General features: G+C 48.3%; 1 pseudogene; it reads left to right on the forward strand.

Moving 5' to 3' along the window:
- Positions 1–978: 978 nt before the first annotated feature.
- LOC101009648 lies at positions 979–6389 on the forward strand (annotated as a pseudogene).
- Positions 6390–11843: the final 5454 nt, after the last annotated feature.

The raw sequence follows: 11843 nt of genomic DNA on the forward strand, positions 1-11843 counted from the left end.
CTCTCTGCTGTCACCGCCACACAGAAGAAGGTGGACAGGGTGAGTCCGACCACCCGCCCTGTGCCCTGGGAGCCCGGCTTCGCAGATGGAGGAGTGAGCCTAAGGGTCCCTTCTGCAGGATGGAGTGGCCTGCCCAGGAGGCAGCATGGCCTTGTCTCACTGCTTTTGTGTGTGGTTGTTAGAGGCAGCCTGGGGCTGAGTCAGCTGCTGTGGGTGAGTTGGGGGGCGCGGTGGAGGGTGAGCACTGGATGCAGAGCTTGGAGGCCAAGTGCCTGCCCTGCCCTTATCTGGCTGTGGTCTTGGCCAAGTCCTAGGTGGGGTATTGGGTACTAGTTCTGGGAAGGTACAGAAGATTACCTTTAGTATGTTACCATTTCTGTAGAGAGGAAACGTGTGTGTGTGTGTGTGTGCGCACATATTATGATAGTATACATAAAACATGTCTGCAACCGTTCATAAAAAAAACTCGGGAGAGAGCAACAGGGTGGCTGGGAGATACTTCCCTTCTGTACCTTCTGAGTTTTGGACCATGCAAAGGTCTCATCGTTTCAAAAACTGAACGAAAGAGTAATTTTCCCCTTCCTATCTGTACCCCCAACCCCAGCAAAAAAATGGGCTTAGAGAATCAGATAGACCTGGGTGTTCAAATCCCAGCTCTGCCTAAGTGATGTTAGGCAAGCATTTAACCTCAAATACTCCATGGTTTTTCGTCTACACAATAGAGGTCGTCATAGTAACTGTCTCCTATGGTGGTTGTGAGGATTAAATGGGATTGCTAGCGTGGTGCCTGGTGAAGCACTCCGTAAAGGTTCAGACAGTGCTAGTAATAACAGTAATAACAATAGCAATATTATGTGATCTTTCTGGGCCTCTGTTAGGCAGCTGTAAATTCCATCTCATTCCCTGTCCCAACTTTACTGAGTTCTTTTAAAAACCAGACCATGGGCTCGGAAGTGCGTTGATCTTTATTGACTGAGTTGTATACTGAGTCTAGCCCTAGCCCTTTTAAGGGGCACTGTGTGGAATGGCCCAGGCTCCCCAGATGGAAACGTCTCACTCTTCACCATCCAGTTTTCAAGCCACAGTCAAGCAGTTACTGAGTGGCAGTTAGAGCAGTCCATACAGGAGAAGGCACGGCTGAAAGCAAGCCTGACACAGGTGAGGTTTTGCAGAGGGAGGGATGTGGAAGTAAGATGACCCCAGGTGGCCAGGAGCAGGTGAGGACCAGTGACAGCCCTTCCTAACTTCTGTGCCCATTCTTGCAGTTGAAGGAGTCGCTTAAACAAGTCCAGCTAGAGAGAGATGAATATGCTCAACATATAAAAGAGAGAGTCTGGTGGCAGCAGAGGATGAGGAAAATGTCACAGGAGGTGAGATCTGACCCTTCAGCCCCGCCACCTTAGATAGGTCACTGGATCTTTCTGGGCATCTGTAAAATGGGAACAGTACAGCAAGAGGTGGTCATGGGGCGGGGCTTTGTGGAGGTGGGGGCAGAGAGGGAGATGGCAGCCACCAGCCACCAGCCCCTCTCTCCAGGGCTCTTTCCCCCTGTGCTTTGGGCAGGTTTGCACTTTGAAGAAGGAGAAGAAGGATGACATGCGTCGGGTAGAGAACCTGGAGAGGAGCTTGTCCAAACTCAAGAACCGGATGGGTAAGATGGGGCTGGCATGACCTGGGAGCAGGCCTGGCATCAGAGGGCTGTGGTGGGGCTTAGAATGCCCCAGGGAGGTGGGTGGATGGAAGGGCTTTGAGGCAGAGGGAAAGAGGTCTGTGCCAGGAGACGGCAAGTCTTGTCATCTCCATGAGCCCCAGTGTCCCCATCAGCAAAGAGGGCCCATTGTCAGTCACCCACAGTGCTCTCCATCTGAAAGTGGTTGGAAGATTGGCTGCCATCTGGGTGCGAGGAATCATTAGCAGTGAGGCCAAGTTTGGGGAGCCTGAGAGGAGCTGTGCACCAAGAGGAGGGGTTTTTGTTTTGGACAATCCATCGGCCCTTATTGTCTGCTTCCTTTCTCAGCTAAACCCCTGCCCCCGGAGCCCCCAGCAGTGCCCCCTGAGGAGGAGCTGCAGCACCTGAGGAAGGAACTAGAGAGGGTGTCAGCAGAGCTCCAGGCCCACGTGGAAAACCATCAACACGTAAGTCTCCTGAACCAGGCGCAAAAGGAGAAGCTTCGGGAGCAGGAGGAGACGCTTCAGCAGCTGCCCGAGCCACAGAGCAGCGTCGAGGAGCTGGTGCGTTGCCCCACCTGCGGAGCCTGTCCTCCTCCCTAGCCCTCCAGGCCTTTGTTTCCCCACCTGTGAAATGGGGCAACGTAGCCCTCATGTGAAATGTTACTTCTAAAGGCACCTGTGAGCCAGGGCCCTGCTCTGGTGGCTGTGGGACAGAGGGGATGATTTTTCCAACCTGCCTCCACCCTTCCCCGTGCCGTGGGAGGCAGACACCGAGTTCTGGGGTCTCCAGCTGCAGTGGGTGGCTGCTGATTGCTTCTCTCTGTCCAGAACAACGAGAACAAGGCGCACTGCAGTTGGGCAACAAGTGGAGGAGCTACAGGAGCTGGATGAGGTGAAAGGAGGCCGGTAACCTCAGCCCTATCCAAGAAGGGCTGGGAGGCGGGCACCAGCCTCTGGGGAGGGGAAGTGCCAGGCCAGAGGCAGCTCCAGCCTGGGGGCAGGTGACACCAGCACCCTCCAGGGCAGTCCTGAGACTGTTTCTTGCTTCCTGTCCCCTGACTTTTAGAGGTGGGTAGCCCTGGGCTCCTCCCAGGTCTGGACATCATCATCCCAGCTAGAGGCATAGAGCCCCCCAATCATAGGGGAAGAGACAGTGGGATAAGAGGCTCTTACACCAGGCATGGCTGACTCCACGCCTATAATCCCCAGCACACTTTGGGGAGGCTCAGGCAGGAGAATCACTTGAGGTCGGGAGTTCGAGATCAGCCTGGCCCACATGGTAAAACTTCATCTCTACTAAAATGACCAAAAAAAAAAAAAAAATTAGCCAGGCATGGTGGTGCATGGCTATAATCCCACCTATTCAGGAGGCTGAGGCATGAGAATCACTTGAGCCCAGGAGATGGAGGTTGCAGTGAGCTGAGACTGCACCACTGCACTCTAGCCTGTGCCACAGAGTGACACTCTGTCTCAAAACAAAACAAAAAGGCTCCTTAGATCAAAACTGGATTCCAGCTTCGGTTTCACTGGTCACCATTCAAGTACTTTTCATCTCTAAGTCTCTGTTTCTTTAACTAAAAAGGAAGTTAGCATTTTTCCTTACAAGTGCTGAGGATTAAATGAGATAATACATAGGCGTTAGGCCTATAGCACACTTAGCATAGTGGCTGGCTCCCACTGTTTTTCCATCAGTCGGTGGCCTACAGTTTAAATAGTAAGAAAAGGGTATGTCATTTGAGGATGGGGAAAAAGGCATGGGGTTCTAGGAAAGGAGGCAGTCACTGAGACCTGGAGCAAGGGGCCCAGGTCCTGGGAGAGCGACAGAGCCCCAGTGCCTCACTACCCTATTAATGGGCCCAGAATCTGGAAGCCAGCATGCACGTGCCCTCATACCCAGGAGTCTTCCTGCGAGGTGGAGCTGAAGAGCCAAGAGGCTGGAGTCTGGCAGCAGCCAGACCATTACCTGGGTCACCTGCAGCGATCCGTGGCCATCTATCAGCAGCAGGTGGCAGCCTATCAGCAGCCGACCTCTGAGAGGCGCTGCACAGGCAGTTACTGCAGCAGACCTTAATGAACCAGCTGCAGCAGCAGGAAGCTTAAGAGGGGCAAAGCTGTGTGAATGGCCAGCAAAGTTATAGGAGACAGGAGAGGGACAGCTGCTGAGACAGGGCCATGAGGGGGACGACCTGGCAAACTCCGTGCCTTCTCACTTTCCTGGCCTCTTAAAGGAGCACCTGGAGGCTGCCAGGCAGCAGAATCAGCAGCTGCAGGACCAACTGAGCCTCAAGGCTCTCCCTGGGGAAGGTACCGGAGACCACTCAGAGGAAGAGGAGAGAGCCCCAGGAGGAAGGGGGGACTGTTAGCAGCATAGGATTGAGGAGCTGGAAGAGACCTTTAGAACAGCTGGCCATTATGCTGACCGGGTGCCTGCACTAAGTTCGGCATCAGTATGGCGACCTCCTGGGAGCGGGGGGCCACCAAGTTGCCTAAGGATGGCTGAACTGGCCCAGATCAGAAACGGAGCAGGTCAGAACTCCCGCACTGACCAGTAGTGGGACTGTGCCTGGGCAGTATAGCAGGATCTTGGTTCTTAAAAGTAAAAATAAAGAACAGCAGCTCATTCCTCTCTGGGAGGGGCTGGCTCAGGGTTACCCAGTGAGAGTGGAGGCAGAGTTGGGCCCACAGTACCTGCCTTGTTGGGTTGTCTGAGGAGCCCTCTGGCCACTCCCCACAGGAGATGGAGGACAACATCTGGACAGTGAGGAGGAGGAGGGTCCTCGGCCCATGCCGAGCGTCCCAGAGGACCTGGAGAGCTGGGAGGCCATGGTGAGCCTGACTCCCCCTGCACCCATTTTACTACCTTCCTCTGTGGTCCCTGCAAGACCCCTTTATGCTCTTACTTTCCCTGCCTTCTGATTTCTCTGGACCCTCATCCCTTCCAGGAGCCAGTGGTCAGACCCCATTTCACCTGTGACCAACAGGTGCAGACTCTGAGGCCCCAAGGAAAGGGGCTGCGCTCCACCTCTCTGTCCCATTTGTTCTGTGTATGCCCCTAAAAGAATGTTCAGGTCTTGCCCTCAGGTGCCATTTTTCAAATCCGCTGGAGCCAGTGCCCAGGAGGAGCAGGCATGGTTATCAGAGCAGGTGAAAGAGCAGAGGGTGTGCTGCCAGCGCATGGCTCACCCGGTGGCCTCGGCCCAGAAGGAGCCAGAGGCAGCGGTCCCAGCCCCAGGGGCTGGGGGTGAGTCTGTGAGTAGGGAGACCCCCTGGACCCTGCAGGAAGTCATGGAGAAGCTGTCCTATACCAGGACTCACTTTCAGCTTCCCCGTGACTTGAAAGTGCCACCTGAGGGCAGGTCGCTGTTGAGATGTGACCCCATTATTTTGGCTCCAGAGCGGCCGTATGGACCACCTGGAGGAGAAGGCGGACCTGAGGGAGCAGGTGGAGAAACAAGAACTTTGATTCATCCAGTACTGGAGAGAGAGATGCCATCAGTGAGTGGGAGGCCAGGGCACGGCAGGGGGAGCTACAGGGCCCTAGGAGGGGCCCCAGCGTCTGAGCCCTGTCCTCCCGCAGGAACGTTCATCACCTTGTAACAGAGCCAGGGGCTAGTGCCAAAGATGCGGCAATGGGAGGAGGACATCATCAGGCTGGCCCAGGGCAGGGAGGAGATGAAGGTAGCGTGTGCAACATCTCTGTGGGGGTGGGCGTAGGCGTGAGGGTGGGTGCCGGCAGCGGCGTGACAGCTGAGCACCCCTCCCTCCAGGTGAAGCTGCTGGCGCTGCAGGAGATGCTGTTACGGCTTGTGGTGACTACAACAAGGGGCACCACAAATTCCTGGCCACTGCCCAGAACCCTGTGATGAGCCCGGTCCAGGAGCCCCAGCCCCCCAGCAGCTTGGGGCTGCCGACAAGCATGGTGGTGTGTAGAGCCCTCAGGCGGGGCGGGCAGGCAGGAGCAGGGGGTGCTGGCGCTGCGCTCAGATCCCCACCTCCAACTCTCCAAAGATCTTTGTGAGATGAGCCTCACCGACAGCGAGGAGCCTGCACAAGCAGAGGCCACGGAGGGATCTCCCCAGGACAACCATTCTGCACAGCCCACGTGCAGGAGCACCAGGAGCACCCAGGCTTGGGCAGCAACCGCTCTGTGCCATTCTTTTGCTGGGCTTGGCTGCAGAGAAGAAGGAGATAAACATCACCATCATCAAAGAGCTGCTCAAGACCTTTTTAAAAAAAGAAACAAACTTGTGGGGTTAATCTCCTACACAATTCATTTACTTCATTTGCATGTTAGAGCTACTCATGATGATTTGTGTTTCTAATTTATATTTTATTTGTAAGAAGTTAAAAGAGAGTGGGTCTCTGTGGCTTTCACTGAGGTTCATTCTAGTTAGCATTTTTCTGTTTTAATTTCATAATTGTAGGTCATTAGCATGTATATCGAGTTTGGCCTTACATGGTGGGAGTTCAAACACATGAAGACCCACTATTTGCATAGAACTATTCTCACTGGTTTGGCATAGGCTGCCATGCTTTTTAAATGTTATTACAGCGTGTATGTTCATTACAGAATTCATTACAGAATTCAAATCAGATAAAATTTCCTTATATTGTGCTATTGTTTGATCTAATCTTAATCACAGCAAGGTCTTCATTCGCTCAATATGTGGTTTACCCCCAAGTGTGCACTGTTGATTACTTTGTAATACGCCACCGTGAGTACTGACATTAGAGTTGTTTAAAGTCCGAGAACTGGAAACAGAAAGCAAAAATTATAAAATATGCTCTTGATGTAAATTGATCTTTTACAATAAAATAATACCGCAACCCATTGTAGTAAGCATATGTATCTTCACTGTTATGCTAGAGCTGTACCGCACCTGTGCTTTATTTTAAAAAGATATGCAATAAATATAGTTTGTCAAACTGTATGTATTTGTTACTACCAATTTGTTTTTGAACAAATATGAATTTTAAATCATCAACAACACTGAAATACTCCCCAGGATATTTATAAAATCTTCTTTGATACACAGCTATGCCCAGACTGTTTGTTCCCCAAAGAAGATCAACACCACAGAGTCAAAGTTCAAGCGGTAAGGATCTTTACTACAAGTTCGAACCTTGAACCCTCCTTTTACACAGTATACAAGAGGGCCTCCCGATCAATGCGAAGCGTTGTTTTTATATGCCCCGAAGTTGCAGGGGAACAAAGAAATTCTTTTGGCTCCCACGCTTTCAGTAACCTTGAACGGCTGTCTCCTTATCGGAGACTTCTCTCCAGGTGTAGGTTTGTACTGGCTCAGGGAGTTTCGAGCCCGGGCTGGAGGAATGTGCCCAGCTCCTTTCAATATCATCACCAAATCTTTCTGACAATTTTTTTTTTTTTTTTTTTTTTTTGAGTCGGATTCGCCACGCCGCAGGCTGGGAGTGCAGTGGCCAGATCTCAGCTCACTGCAGCTCCTCGGCCCGGTTCACGCCATTCCCGGCTCAGCTCCTGAGTAGTTGGGACTACAGGCCCGCCACATCGCCTGGTTGTTTTGTATTTTTAGTAGAGACGGGGTTTCACCGTGTTAGGCAGGTGATGGTCCTTCAATCTCCGACCTCGTGATCCACCCGCCTCGCCTCCCCAAGTGCCTGGGATTACAGGCTTGAGCTATACCGGCCTTGACAAATTTTAATACTGAGATTTCTGCAATCTGTGATATTCTTTTCCTTTTCTCTCAAAATTTCAAGATCCGAAATAATTTATTAGACTCTATGTTTATTAATAATCCACTGTCAATTAACTTTCCATAACTGTAGCAAACTCAAGAGATATAGCTTGATAATTACTACAAATAATCAGAAATAGGTTAAAATTTTTACATAAAAATATGCTGCCAATTATTCCTTTATTTGAGAGCAGGGCCTGTTTTAATTACCCTATTTTATTAGGGCCTGCCTGGACACTGATTGGCACATAGCAGATTCTCAAAATTGCATTGATTCATAAAAAGAAATGTAAAGGTAGGATTTTTCATAAAGTTAGAAATAAGAAAATTAATGACCATACAATTCACTAGGATATTCCATTTTCATAAATAAAATCTTCAATAAATAAAATGTCCTTAGAAAATACAGGATAAATGCAGAGGCAGCAAGTTGTCATGGAAAAGCAAAGTGCTTTGCAATAAGATAGCCAAGGGTTGGACTTGACTATTTCTGTGACTTTGGATAAGTTAATGATCCTCTTAAATGTCAGTTTTCTTATGACTAAATATATGTGTATGTTGTAAGATTTTTCTGAGACTACCAGGTAAATCATGTAAAGGATTTAAAATAGATTCTCAGTATATGGTACTGCTATAGGTGGGATTCTAGTCTGAATCATGCACAATTTGACATATTGTTTTGTCTTCCTTACAAGAGGTTAACTCAAGGTAATCACCATGGAAGAAAGCCATTTTCCCTTTTTCATGCTTCTCCACAGTGCATGTTATCCTTGCTGGCAAAGAAAATTCCAATGATTATAAATAATCATTTATACGGCCATTAAGTGTTTTTTCTAGTGCTCCCTATTCAACATAGTCAACAAAACGCTAATTAGCCCGAATTGTTTGGAGAACACCTGTCCGTCCACTGTTAGATGCAGAGACCCCTAAAGAATCCCTCAGAAATTAACTCCCCTTGAGACGAATTTAACTCTGTCATTAAGAAGTTAAAAGGTCTAGAATTAAAACTAGTCTTCTCCCATTTTAACTACCTGTTGAAATATACAGATTCAGATATACATGTTCTTCTAGGCTTTGTCTGATTAAAAAATAAAATAAAAAAAAATAAAAAACCAGAATGCAAAGTAGAAATTCCCTATGAGTGGCCGGGCGCGGTGGCTCACGCCTGTAATCCCAGCACTTTGGGGAGGCCAAGGCGGGCGGATCACAAGGTCAGGAGATGGAGACCATCCTGGTTAACACGGTGAAACCCCGTCTCTACTAAAAACAATAAAACAAAAAATTAGCCGGATGTGGTGGCGGGCACCTGTAGTCCCAGCTACTCTGGAGGCTGAGGCCGGAGAATGGCGTGAACCCGGGAGGCGGAGCTTGCAGTGAGCCCAGATCCCGCGACTGCACTCTAGCCTCTGTCTCAAAAAAAAAAAAAAACCAGAAAGTTGATTTATTTATGCCAAATGATTGGCATAAATTTACTTCATTATCTCACATACAAAGAGGCCAGGAGGTAGGTGATTCTGAGAGGAAAGCAGCAGTGAGCATCTTCATCAAGCACCCAAGACTTCCCTGTGTTTTCGCTCTGTCATCCTCGATGTGTTGACTTGACATTCTTAGGCTCATCCCAAGACAGCTGCCCTAGCTCCAAAGGCAATGTCCCTGTGCTCAACCATGCTCAAGACAGGATGAAGGGGCAAGAAGTTGATGCTAGAAAGAGAACCTTCCACGTCTACCTTATTGTCCGGTAGCAGAAAATTTCCCAGCAGCCCCCAGGAGACGTCCTTGCATGCACTGGTCAGAAGTATATCACATGACTACTCCCAGATGCAAAAGAGGCTGGGAAAAAGAGTTTCAGGCAAAGGCCATTGAGAAGCCTTGATTGTCCTAGACCAGTAGCCCTCAGCCCTAGCTGTACATTACAATCACCAGAGGAGCTTTTATCTTATTTTTAATTTTTCTCTCAGGGACAGGGTCTCACTCTGTCATCCAGGCTGGAATGCAGTGGTGCAATCATAGCTCACTGCATCCTCAAACTTCTGGGCTCAAGCCATCCTTGCACCTCAGCCTCCTGAGTTGCTGGGACTATAGGCATGCACCACTACACGTGGCTAATTTTTACTTTTTAAAAAATAGGTATCAGGTCTCACTATGTTGCCCAGGCTGGTCTTGAACTCCTGGTCTCAAACAATCCTGCCACCTCATACTCCTAAAGTGCTTGGATTACAGGTGTGATCCACCGTACCAGCCATGAAGAGCTTTACAAAGATATAGATGCCTGGACCCTACTCTGGATTAACTAAATAAGAATTACCAGGAATAGGCCCAGGTGTCACTATTAAAAAAAAAAACAAAACCCAAATTATTCTAGTAATTACTAGGATTGAGAAGCACTATTTTAAACCAATCATGATTCAGCTGTTGGGGCTAGAGAGGGACTTACATTTCCTACATACCAACCACCTCACGATATATATATATAGGGAAACGGAGGTTCAGAGAGAGATTTGCTTAATATCACACAGCCAGGTAATACCGGTCTCCTGCCCTCATACGGTTGCTCCTTCCACCTGGGGAGCTTTTTCTACACTGTGGAAAGAGGACACATACAAAAAAAGTCGTTTGGCCTTGCTGAGAAGTTGTGATTCCCAACGGCTTGTCCTAAACTTAGCCCAGATCTCGGCTCCGAGCCAGTTTCCTCCCAGGAGGGGAAATATCCACCTTCCACAGAAACACAGTGCTTGCAGCCTGACGCAGGACCAGGGCCAGAGGGAAACTGTGCATGAGGGATGGGATGGGGTGGGGAGGGGACTTCAGCTGCTGTTAAGAAAAAGAGCTGTCCTACATTAGATTTGTGTTTGCTGCAGAGCATCTGTTATTGCACTGTTGAGGGAATCAACAACTTAGAAGGAACTCGAATAGCCATCACCTGGAGCTGAGTCTCCAGTCCCAATTCCCAGTCTCATCCCAGCCCTAGCCATCATCTTCCCTCCCCAGAGCTAAACAGCACTCTGAACTTGGGGTTTTTAATTCTCATGCTTTTTAACAAAAAATTATGTGTGTATCCATTCTCTCTCTCTCTCTCTGTCTCTCTCTCTCTCTCTCTCTCTATATATATATATATATATATATATTATTTCATGCTCTTAAATTTTCTGTAAAAGCCATCATACTGGCTGGGCACGGTGGCTCACGCCTGTAATCCCTGCACTTTGGGAGGCCGAGGCGGGTGGATCACAAGGTCAGGAGATCAAGACCATCCTGGCTAACACGGTGAAACCCCGTCTCTACTAAAATACAAAAAATTAGCCGGGCGCGGTGACGGGCACCTGTAGTCCCAGCTATTCGGGAGGCTGAGGCAGGAGGATGGCGCGAACCCAGGAGGTGGAGCTTGCAGTGAGCCGAGATCAGGCCACTGCACTCCAGCCTGGGCGACAGAGTGAAGACTCCACCTCAAAAAAAAAAAAAAAAGCCATCATGCTGTATATATATCCTTTGGTAACTGACTTTTCCTTCAGCATCGTATTTTTTTAAAGCTTTATCTATATAGGTACATGTAACCCAGGTTATATCATTTTAGCTGTTGTGCAGTGATAGTTCTATATCTTGGCTGCATGTTAGAATCACCAGGTTTCAAACACCCTGATGCCCAGGCTGCATCCCAAACTATGTACACCAAAGTCCCAGATGGGTGGTACTGAGTTTCAATGTTGTTGTTTTATTTTTGTTTTTTTTTAATTTTTTAATTATACTTTATGTTCTAGGGTACATGTGCACAACGTGGAGGTTTGTTACATATGTATACATGTGACATGTTGGTGTGCTGCACCCATTAACTCATCATTTACATTAGGTATATCTCCTAATGCTATCCCTCCCTGCACCTCCTCACAATAGGACTCGGTGTGTGATGATCCCCTTCCTGTGTCCAAGTGATCTCATTCTTCAATTCCCACCTATGAGTGAGAACATGTGGTATTTGGTTTTCTGTTCTTGCAATAGTTTGCTGAGAATGATGGTTTCCAGCTGCATCCATGTCCCTACAAAGGACATGAACTCATCCTTTTTTATGGCTGCATAGTATTCCATGGTGTATATGTGCCACATTTTCTTAATCCAATCATAACAGTGTTCTTATATGTAAAATGCTGTTCTTGCCTTTCATTTCAGAATATACTTTTTTAATGTGAATGTCTGGATTTTCATTTTATAGCATGTTTGTGTCATTAGTGAAACTGGAAAAGCAAAATACAAAACAAGCCTAAGATGAGAGTTCAAGTTGAGTTTGGAAATATCTGGAGTCTTATTGACATCGCCAGTAAAATTATCAATGTTCTAGTTCTGTGGCCATCTGCTTAGTAGAGCTTTTTGCATGTATCTTCTAAGAACTGTATCTGTTTTGTACTTTAGAAATGTCAGCTGCTGCATTCCTAAAGTGTTTATTTGCACTATGAGCCTATAGACTGT

The sequence above is a fragment of the Papio anubis genome, unplaced genomic scaffold (assembly GCF_008728515.1).
Source record: "Papio anubis isolate 15944 unplaced genomic scaffold, Panubis1.0 scaffold1316, whole genome shotgun sequence".
NCBI classification, from domain to species: domain Eukaryota; kingdom Metazoa; phylum Chordata; class Mammalia; order Primates; family Cercopithecidae; genus Papio; species Papio anubis.